This window comes from Solanum pennellii, chromosome 3 (assembly GCF_001406875.1).
Source record: "Solanum pennellii chromosome 3, SPENNV200".
Lineage (NCBI taxonomy): Eukaryota > Viridiplantae > Streptophyta > Magnoliopsida > Solanales > Solanaceae > Solanum > Solanum pennellii.
The window spans coordinates 25,801,291-25,812,069 of record NC_028639.1 but is presented as its reverse complement, the minus strand read 5'-3'; the positions used below and the strand labels follow the sequence as shown (position 1 = coordinate 25,812,069).

At 34.3% G+C, this 10,779-nt stretch overlaps 1 long non-coding RNA gene across 2 annotated transcripts; it reads right to left on the bottom strand.

Moving 5' to 3' along the window:
• Nucleotides 1-1,929: 1,929 nt before the first annotated feature.
• LOC107012531 lies at nt 1,930-9,122 on the bottom strand. Of its 2 annotated transcripts, none has more exons than XR_001456052.2 (4): nt 8,923-9,122; nt 8,622-8,697; nt 2,650-2,738; nt 1,930-2,562 (listed from the first exon to the last, which is right to left on the bottom strand). It is a non-coding gene; the product is annotated as an uncharacterized LOC107012531 (long non-coding RNA). The 2 variants fall into 2 exon arrangements; XR_001456051.2 differs by having other exon boundaries at nt 2,677-2,738; nt 8,923-9,117.
• Nucleotides 9,123-10,779: the final 1,657 nt, after the last annotated feature.

Below are 10,779 nucleotides of genomic sequence, written 5' to 3'. Positions count from 1 at the left end.
AGCAACATGTTTTAACACCAACCCAAGCTCAGTTCTCATTTGAGCCATCTCCTCACAAAGATCATCTGCGATTGAGTTGTGTGCGGATTGGACTGCGAGGGTGTTTCTCCCAGTATCTGAATTCCTAGTACTCCAAGCTTTATTATTTCGGGATATTTTCTCTAACTTTTCAGCAATCTTGGCATAAGGACACTCCCCATAAGAACCACCCGCTATTGTATCCAACACCGCTTTGTTATTATTATCTTGTCCCCGATAGAAATACTCTTTCTGAGACTCATCATCTATGCGGTGATTTGGGACACTTCGCAAGAATGAAGTGAACATATCCCAAGAACTGCTAACTGACTCTCCCGGTAGTGCCACAAAGTTGTTCACTCTGTCTTTGTGGTTTAGCTTCTTAGACACCGCGTAGTAGCGTTCTAAGAAAGCATCCCTCAGTTAATTCCAAGTGAAGATTGAGTTATAGGGAAGCTCGGTAAACCAGATAGCAGCCTCTCCCATCAGTGAGAGAGAAAAACCTCTTAGCCTGATTACATCCATATTCAAATCGGGCCTCCCTACACAACTTTTGCACACTGCCCTTACCTTAGCGATGTGGGCATGTGGATCCTCAGAAGGTAGCCCTGAAAACAAACCTTTGGCAGTGAGCTTTTGCATCAAATTACTAGTTACCACAAAAGTGTGGTCGTGTGGTAGAGGGGGCAAGACGAGTGGCCCATCAGAGTCTGCGATATTTTCATAGCCCTTATAGTATTCTTGAGGGCGTGGAGCGGGAGGTTGTATCCGTATTTCACCTTACCCACGAATATCACGTAATACAGGGTCACGAGCATCGACCAATGGTGGCATTTGCTGATCGACCTCATCATCTTGGATGCCCAAATTCTGGTTCATTCTTCTTAAAATACGCTATAGTTCGGGGTCAGGTTCAATTACGGGTATTCTTCTACTCCGTGTGTTTGGCATTAAGGAAGTTAGACCTGCAGGAGACAAAAACAAAAAGAAAAAGTAAAATTAGGAAAATGTTGACTAAACTTCGGTAAAAAGCTTAAAGTTAATCTAAAAGCCACTTTTCCCGGCAGCGGCGCCAAAATTTGATACGCTCAAATTTACTTCTCGAAAAGAAGTAAAAGCGGTCGCATAAAGTAAAGAACCCAACTAGTGAGGTTTGAGATAGTTCCCATGAGGAAAATGGTTCAGACTTAATTTTATTCTATTATTACTTCTATTTAGTCAATTATTTCCCAAAAACAAATAACCAAAAGGGGTTTTGATTATTAAAAGCAATTAGCTAAATTAAAGTAAACAAGTGAAAGGTTCAAGTATTGGAGTTTAATCAAGTAATGAGAGTAACTAGGGCGTAAGTGTTCCCCACAGGCTCCTAACTCGGTAATTCTAGCTATAACAATCCTTTCCTAGTATCTTGCATGCAAAGTTATAAGATAGGTATCTCTAAATCCTTGGTCCGGCATCTAGAGAATTTCACTCCGCACCTTGGTCCGGCTACGTGTGTTGATTCAATAAACCTCATCTTTACCTCATATTAAGCATCATATTCGATATTTGACCAAGTTGTTACTTCGTACCAACCGACACTAGCCTATTAGATAGTATACACTAAATCTATGTTGATAATTCTTTTCCTATTATCTACCTCCTTGGTCCGGCAAGTAGCAAAAGGCCGAGTTCTAATGTCCGCCATCCGTCAAAAAGACTTTTAAGCGAAAGAATTAGCAATACATGCAAGACACTATTCTAGAATTGTTATTTTAGCTAGGTTTTACCTTGTTATTTAGTCATGGTACCCACAACCCTAGTTATGGAGTTTAGTTAATCATGCTAATAATCACACAGTTCATATTGATAATATAAGAATTCGTGCACTTACTTTGATGAGAATGAAGAAAATCTAGAAATTTACTTAAATAAAACACCAAAACACCAATAATTGATTCCGTAAAAGTAATATCAAATCCCCAAAATCTAGAGTTCAATACTTAGACAATAAAACTGAAAAATATCCAAAGGTCTAACCCCAAAATGAGGTTTTTCGAACTATTTATAATAAAACAAAACCTAATGAAAGAGGGAAATCTATTTAAGGAAAAATCTGCAAAAAATGTATCCGAGTCGACGACCTTCATGACAGACCGTTGTGGCTTCCGTCGTTCCATACTTAGAAGAAATCTTTGATGCTTTCTTCATCAACTCTATATTACCCTCGACGGATAGGTGTGACGGACCGTTTCAAGCACGACAGTCCATCGAGGGGCTTCATTCCACGACACTTAGAATCTTCTAAAGTTGGGTACTGGGACTACTCTCTGTTAGACTTGATGAATGTGCACGACGGACCATCGTGACTATGATGATTGGTCGTGAGATTGCGTAGTACCACACTTGGTCAGAATTCCCCAACTTCCTTCAGCAGCCATTATATTCTCACGACGGTTGACCCCTACGGACCGTCACAGTCACGACGGACTGTCATGGGGTCCGTAGGTGGTCACTTCTGCGATTTCAGCTCAAAATCTCCACGTTCTCCTTTGGACAGATTTCCTGGAAATAAATAGAAAACTACATCAAAAATCAATACAAAAAGGCTTTAGACACACACTAAACTTAAGGAAAAGACATTGAAAGTACCGTGAAACCACGGTACATCAGACATACAAATCTTGAGAGGAATCTACTTCCCAAGCTTCACCTTCAAGGAACCTTCATTTACTTTCCACCTATACTTTTAGAAAATATAGAAGAACATGTAGTTAGTACAAATATTTTACTAAGCATAGGAATATGCAAAAACATGCTTAAAGAGGACATTTTAGTTGAAACATACTTTTCATGTTATTTTGATAAGACCTTCATGAGTCAAGTGTACAAGACATCATATAAGTCATCATGTAATATACAAGGTAATATTTCCATAATTCTCAACATTAAGTCACATTAATCATTTAGACTTTCCTATCCAAAGTTATCCTAAGACTCACCTAGGTAAGACATGAAGAGACCGCTCATACAACCTCTTCAATACACACCTATGTGATCCTTAAAACTACCAAAGATAAGCATACATCATTCAAATTCAACAAGTCAACATTCCATACTAAAGATACTAGAGGAACCATATATGCATTTAAGAACTTCATATAAAGATCATCCTCTAAGACAATCCCCTGGTTACACTAGTGCAATGTGAAAGTAGTTTCCCATACTACTACACCCACCTTAGTGCTCCTTAGGAATCACCCAAGATTAGGCATATCACATTCAATTATTTACATAAAATTTCATCAACATTAGACATAAGAAAATATGCTTCATTAACATTAGACTTAAAATCAACATGCTTCATTAAAATTAGACATAAAGTCAACTTACTTCATTAACATCATATAGTAACCCATTCATACATTTTCTAACAAGGACACACCAAGACTCCCTCCAAGTGTCTACTTGTGCAATTGATAGATGGCGTCCCATTCCACCACCTTCCCTAAGTAGTACACCCTTAAGAATAGTAAGTTCATTACATTCATTTGTGGGGCCTAGCTTTAACTGACATAGACCATGAGAGCTTGATATGGAATCCTGGTATTAACCCCTACCGAATGAGGTATCTCCACTTGCCTAAGGTAGGGTCATTCTTTTAGCCTTTACATGGATCTCCAATAGCTAGACATATGTGGGCGCCTAGTTAAGGGATAAGGAGATTGCTTCCAAGTACTACATCTCAACTAACAAAGTACACTCATCTCAAGAGGTACATTGGATACAACATCTCTATTCATGAAGAGTATCCACCCCTTCTTCAAATCCTCTCAACACTAAGCATAAAGCTTCGACGGAGTCTTAGACATTCATTCGTTGTAAGTTAAGAGATTTATACTAAGTATTACATCTCAACTAACGGAGAGTACTCATCTCTAGAGGTTACTTTTGAATAGTACATAATGTCACGAAGAGTATCCAACCTCCAACCTATCATTCATTCATTGGAAAGCTCTTGGGAATAGTGAGGTTGCTACTTAACACTTCATCTCAATTTACGAAGAGTGTCCACCCAAAATCCCCCCTTTTCATTCCTAAGAGTTCTTTGGAATATCGAGGTTGATGCTAGACATTATATCTCTACTCAAGAATAGTGTATACCTCCCAAATCCCTCATTCGTTCTTTAACTTCATTCATTCATTCTTTGTGTGTGTGAGTATATGTGAGAACACCCTTCACATAACTACCATCATTCATAACATTGACTTCTAAACATGATCATACTACATTCATCATAATTCAAACACTATCATGCTTCACATTCACATCATACATCATTTAGACATAGAATCTTCAAGACACACATGCATAGGCCAAATACACAAACAGATCCCTAAACTTATTGAATTTTTCCTATCAAGTACCTCAACAATGTTATTTTCCTATTGAATCATTGAACCATCAATAATTTTTTACTGTTAAACATCGTTGGATGATGTAGAACAATATTTTGCAAGGGGGTATCGATAGAGGATACACATGTTGTTCCAGAACTCATTAGTCCAACTGATAGTGCAAATTTTCGAGAATAATTGTGTTTTATTTCAAGTCATTTGAACACATTAGAAAACAAATGAGACTACAAACAATTTGTCTTCATTCCTTCAATCAAAATCATTACAATACAAACACAATTGGAGGCATTTACAATAGAAAAGCCGATCAAAATCAGTCAGCAGTGTTTAAAAGGAACAAATTATGGGTGGTTCAATAATTCAAGAGGAAAATGACATAGTTGAGGTACCTTAAGGGAAAAATCCAACATGTTTAGGGATCTATTTATGAGTTTGGCCCACATGCATAACTTCATAAGACATCTTATGCATATACATCACAACATCACTTTACTTCACAATCAATGACTCCAAGGCCACAATCATAATTCACATATATATTCATATACTTCAAGTAAACACCGCCACCATAACTGGACCATACTACTCATGATCAATTCAATAAGAACTAGACAATATAGATCAACTTACCCTTCATCCAAGTCTTGACCACCTTTTCTCAATTCTCTAATAAGTCATCATAATAAGGCATGAATGGCAGTAGATAATCACAATACAACATAAGAAAACACAATTCTAACCTTGTCTAATCATATCTTATCAAACCCAATTCATAAGTCAGATTTTCGAATATACATGATCATGGGTCCATGAAGTTTTTGATCATAAAACCATCACTTAACATTGAAAACATCATAGTCCATCCATTGAAACCTTTTCATACAAGAACCCATTCTTAGTATTCGAAATAGAAGAATTTAGGGTTTTGAAAAGCCTTTGGATTGGCTCCTTAAATGAGAGAAGGATCAAGGATGAACTACCATACCTTATTTGATAGAAAGCCCACGAAATTAGGGTTGAAAATTGAAGAATTTGACCTTCTTCCTTGGAGCTTCAAAGCTTCATCAATGGAGGTTTTTGGAGAAAGAGCTTGGAGAAATTTGTTTTGAACTTGAGGGTTTTGTTTTGATAGGTGAATTGGGGTTTAAAGTGACTCAATAAATGTTTATAAATAACCCCCAAAGTACCCAAAAGACCCCTACACTAATTTGACCCTTTAACCAAGCCTAATTTGACTTTAAAATGACGCGACCAAGTCTGAGACATGGTTGCGCGTCGCGGGGACACCTCCACATCTTGGTTTTGGAATTAATTTCGACGCAGAATGATTCTTGACAAGCCCGTGTCACAAGGGAAAATTTTTGCCATTAAGTGGCAGCTGCGCGACGCGCAGGCAGTGCAAAAAACAGGCTGCTTTTGCAGCCTTCTTGCCACACCTTGGGTCCTCCTCAAGGACCCTTTGATTGGTCCTTGGGAGTCATTCCCGGACGTTTTGACCGTAGGTATGTCCCTCTAGGTTCTAGGGTCATCCCCACTGATTTTAGACCCCAACAACACCTAAAAACATGCACAACAAACAAGGACACACTAGCACACAAACAAGGCTAGTTTCCGAACGTCTTGGTCGTTCTTTAACATTCGACTTCTAAACCCTTCAAACTGACTACTAAATCTATTATTCATCATTTAACACCTTATTAACTCATTAAACAGATGATAGACTCTACCTTGTCCTATTTCATGTTAAGTGTCGTTACATTGACTATGAATCCTAATTGATAAAAATTTATGAAGAAGTTATGAAGCTATGAATGAAATTTTCATAAACTTATGCATGGATTATGAAAAGGATTATTTTATGATATAGGCTGCTATAACATTGACATCAATAATCTGTGAAAGGGTTTTCCCATTAAGGGATCTGCTTTTTTTGTGAAAAGTTTTCTCGCTCATACATTATTCAAGTTTTAAGAAGTTATTCTATGATATTTTTAGCTTGAATTAGTAACTTCATTGTGATTATTCATGGATGATGATATTTCATGTTTATGATTATTTCGTTTAGGATTTTTTTACTTACCATTGAGAGGATATTTAGATAGAGGCTCTCCCGGTAGTAGAAGTCGGGTTTCTAGTAGCAATCTCCTTGTCCCTGATGACGTGCCCGCGTAGGTTCTCTTAAGTCACATAGCTTCTGAATCTACCTAGCTAGAAGTTAAGGTACTTGCCTTGACAAGAAATTATATCTCTTTTCGATGTGGGAGCAAGATACCGGATTTCATGTGATAACTCGCATGGTCAATGTTGGTTAATAGTAAGTATCTCGCAAAACCATATAAGTTACTTTGAAATGTTTTTTTGAAGCTTTCATGATAATTTCAAAATGCATTGACCTTATAAATCATTTATGATGTCTCTTTAAAAGCTTTTCCGATGTTGAGCTTCGACCTGCATTTCATGTTATGGATATGTCATCTTATGAACATGTTTCATATTTTATTGCATTCCCTCAAACTTAGTGCATTCTATGTATTAATGCATATTGTGTCAATGTTGTTTCATGACTAATGTAGGTATTTATGACTCCTTTTCCTCCGTTTGTGGCTAGTGAGCACCTAGAGACTTTGAAGAAGTGGTGAGTCCCCACGTTCAAGCACAATGCCACTCTATTTCTTTCCTATGTCTTATTTTTGGATGTTGTATATGGTGTACATATTACGTCGCAACCATTTATTTTGATATGATAGATGGTTTGTCAAAACTATGTTAGACTTCTGCTTCATTTTCAAACTCTTTTCTTGAACTGAAATTCTTTACGTTGTCTATTACTATGTGTCGTCTATGTATGTCAAGTGGCTTGTGTAAAGCCTTTCAGGATCTTATGTGCCATGTCATGTCTAAGGTGCACTTTAAGTCGTGAAATAATAGAAGACCGTCAAAGCTGGGTCAACGCCTAAACTAAGGCTCGTTCTACTAGACTCAAATCTGCTACACTAGGCCACTACAAGGAGCTAAGTCATTTGAATCGACGATAGAGATGAACAAAGGCCTAAAGGCAACAAATACCGAAAGTCTATTGACAAGCGCTGCTCCAAACCTAAACTATGGGCAAATATGCGACAAAAACAACACACAAGTCAAGCCACAATATAGGATGATCACATAACCGAACTAGCATGCTCCTAAATTCCAAAATTACTCAACTAAGTCTAAAATATGGTATCTAAGGCCTCATTTGTTTTCATTAATATTAAGATGTCTGAATCTAAATGCACATATAAATTATTAAATTTATGTATATGGATATGAATACTCAATAATTAAGACTGTTTGTTTTTAGACATCTAAATAAATATAATTTATTAATGTGTGTTCACAACATAAATATTATAAGTTAAAATAAAATAATAGTTAAATTTTATATTAACAGAATATTAGGGAAAAAATCTGTTATAGACTAAATAAAATATTCTTTGATAAAAGCTAAGCTATTTGAATATATAAATACATATTTTGAAGTCCGATAAGATAAAATCAAACTATCTGGAATACATTATAAACTAAAATAATAAAAAAATTATTAGAAAATAATGTTGTCTTAATTTTTTTGTAAAAAATCAACATAAATTAACCTTAAATTAAGAAATTAAACATCTTTTTGTTTTATAATGTGTCGGCTCATGTATTCTTCTATAAAATACATAATAAAGATGATACATTAAAATGATATGCATCATCCGTTTCCAACATGCATTTGTGAAGTTGTTTTGCAAGTTAATCCAATAAGATTTTTACAACATATTTTGCCAAATTCTGATAAGTTAGTAAGAACAAGAATTGGAAGTTTCAGCGAATGAATTTGGACAATTGATAAAATTGGAGAAGGAGAGGCTTGAATTTTATTTTATTTTTTGAAGCAAAAAATAAGGAGCATAATTTTTTTAAAACATTAAAGTGTATTTTAAAGAGTATGTATGATATTTAGAATCTGTTTCATTCAAATTCATTAAAGATTTTTAAGTGAAAAATAAACGTACTTAATAGTCTGATATCTGAACCATTAGATTTAGACCTCCATTAAGTCCAAACAAATAAAGCCTAAGTAACGTAGCATGAGTAACTAGCTACCCACTCTCAATTCCCTCAAATCAATATGAGTTCACACATTTAAGCTTAATCTAGTGGAAAAGAATGTCGTAGCCTACCTTTAGGTTGATCACACGGATACCAAATCACCTTTCTAAAGCCATTCCTTTTCGTATGACCTCAGAAGCTGTCATACTATCAAAAATAGGATCATATTAATACAATTACTTTATTTAGACACCAAAACACAAAATAAAGACAAATCAATTTCGGAGTCAAAACGAGGATTATGAAATCCCTGTCGAAAATCTCGAAAATGACTCCGTCAAAAAATAGAGACAAATCAATTTTGAGGTCATGCAATAACCTACACATTCAAGAATAAAATAACTAAGGCAACCTGTAATTAAGGGATTTTACCTCAAACAGGAAGTACTCGACGCTTCCCGATCACTCTACTGTGTAACTCCAATCTCTCTAATAACAATTAATTTTGAATCACCTAATTTGGAGCTATGATAAAGGAGAAATCACAATTGTAAAAGTGTTAGGAAAACCAATCACGTATAAATGTTTTTTAAGTTATTTCCTTAAAATTCTATAAATTGTGATGTAGGGTGTGTTTGGTATGGAGGAAAATGTTTTCCATGGAAAATGTTTTCCTAGAAAATGTTTTCCTGGAAAACAAGTAGATTTTGGACTTATTTTCTCATGTTTGGTTTGTGAGTAGAAAATATTTTTCGGAAATAATTTTTAGTGTTTGATTTATGAATGAAAAACATTTTTCAAAGACATCTTTTATTTTTACTAGAGTAAAAAATAATTAATGACATTGAAAATATTTTTTAAAATCAAAATTATTATTTGTTTGGGGTAGTGGGTGGGGAGNACTGTTTTGTACGAAGGAAAATGTTTTCCTAGAAAATGTTTTCCTGAAAGACAAGTACATGTTGGACTTATTTTCTCACGTTTAGTTGTTGAGTAGAAAATACTTTTCGAAAATGATTTTTAGAGTTTGATTTATGAATGAAAAATGTTTTTGAGAGACATCTTTTATTTTTACTAAAGTAGAAAATAATTTGTGAAATTGAAAATATTTTGTAAAAACAACTTTTATTTTGGAGTGGGGGTGGGATGGGGTAAGAGTGAAAAAATAATAATGTGAACTTTATAGTATTTTTCAAAAACAAATTTAATTTTTTGGGGTAGGAGTTTAAAAATAAAAATTTGAAGTTGAAAATATTTTTAAAAAGCAAAATTAATTTTTTGGGGAGGGAATGGGGTTGGGGGGGGCTGGCCGGTGGGGGGAAGGTCAAGGATCAGGTTAAAAAATAAAAAATTTGAAATTGAAAATATTTTTTTAAAATTGAGTTTTTCCCAAAAAAAAAATGTAATTTGAAATTGGAGGAGAGTTATGGAAAATGTTTTCCTTAATTTTTGAAGGGAAGTCATTTTCCTTAATTTTGAGGAAAATGAGTTGATTTGGAAAACATTTTCCAAAACTTTTGTCCCAACCAAACATCGGAAAATTGGAAGACATTTTCCAGAAAATGTTTTCCTTCATACCAAACACACTCGTAATCTTTTGCTTTTTTTTAAATGTGTGAAACGATGCAATATATATCAATGTGCTGAATTTTGTTCATTCTCCCTTCTATTTTTTTTCTCTCTCGTTTATTTCATTATATAACAATAAATTTGTTAAACAAGGTGCATTTTTATCGTAAAATAAAGTTGGATAATTAAGATTCAATAGGTGATAATTTTTTTTTTAATATGTTAGGGATATGGTTTGTTTTACCCTTTTCAGCTGATATACCAATGCTTTCTTCATAAACTATCATATATGGTCTGTTTTCTGATACTTGTAGAAGTAACTAGATGAGACAAATTCCACGCTAACACGACCAAAGCACAATATTGTTAGTGTATGAAATTATATATTTTATTTTTTAAATGTTGATGTTTAAATTTTACCTTTCAAACAGGTTGTTTTTTAGAAATGAGAATCATGTGAAATATAATTTTTGAGATATTATAATAAGAAAATATATATATTTATGTCTCGTACAAAATAACAAATTATGAGATGTATAAATTGAAGACAAATACAAAGTAGAAGTGCATAAATGACCAATCTTTTTTTTGTTGTAAAATAATTTAGGCAAACATTACAACATTAGTCATTGATAAATTTTATTTTAGTTATTATAATGCATATTAGATATATTTAATCTTCAATTAATTATAATTTGAGTTAAACACACATAGTCTTCA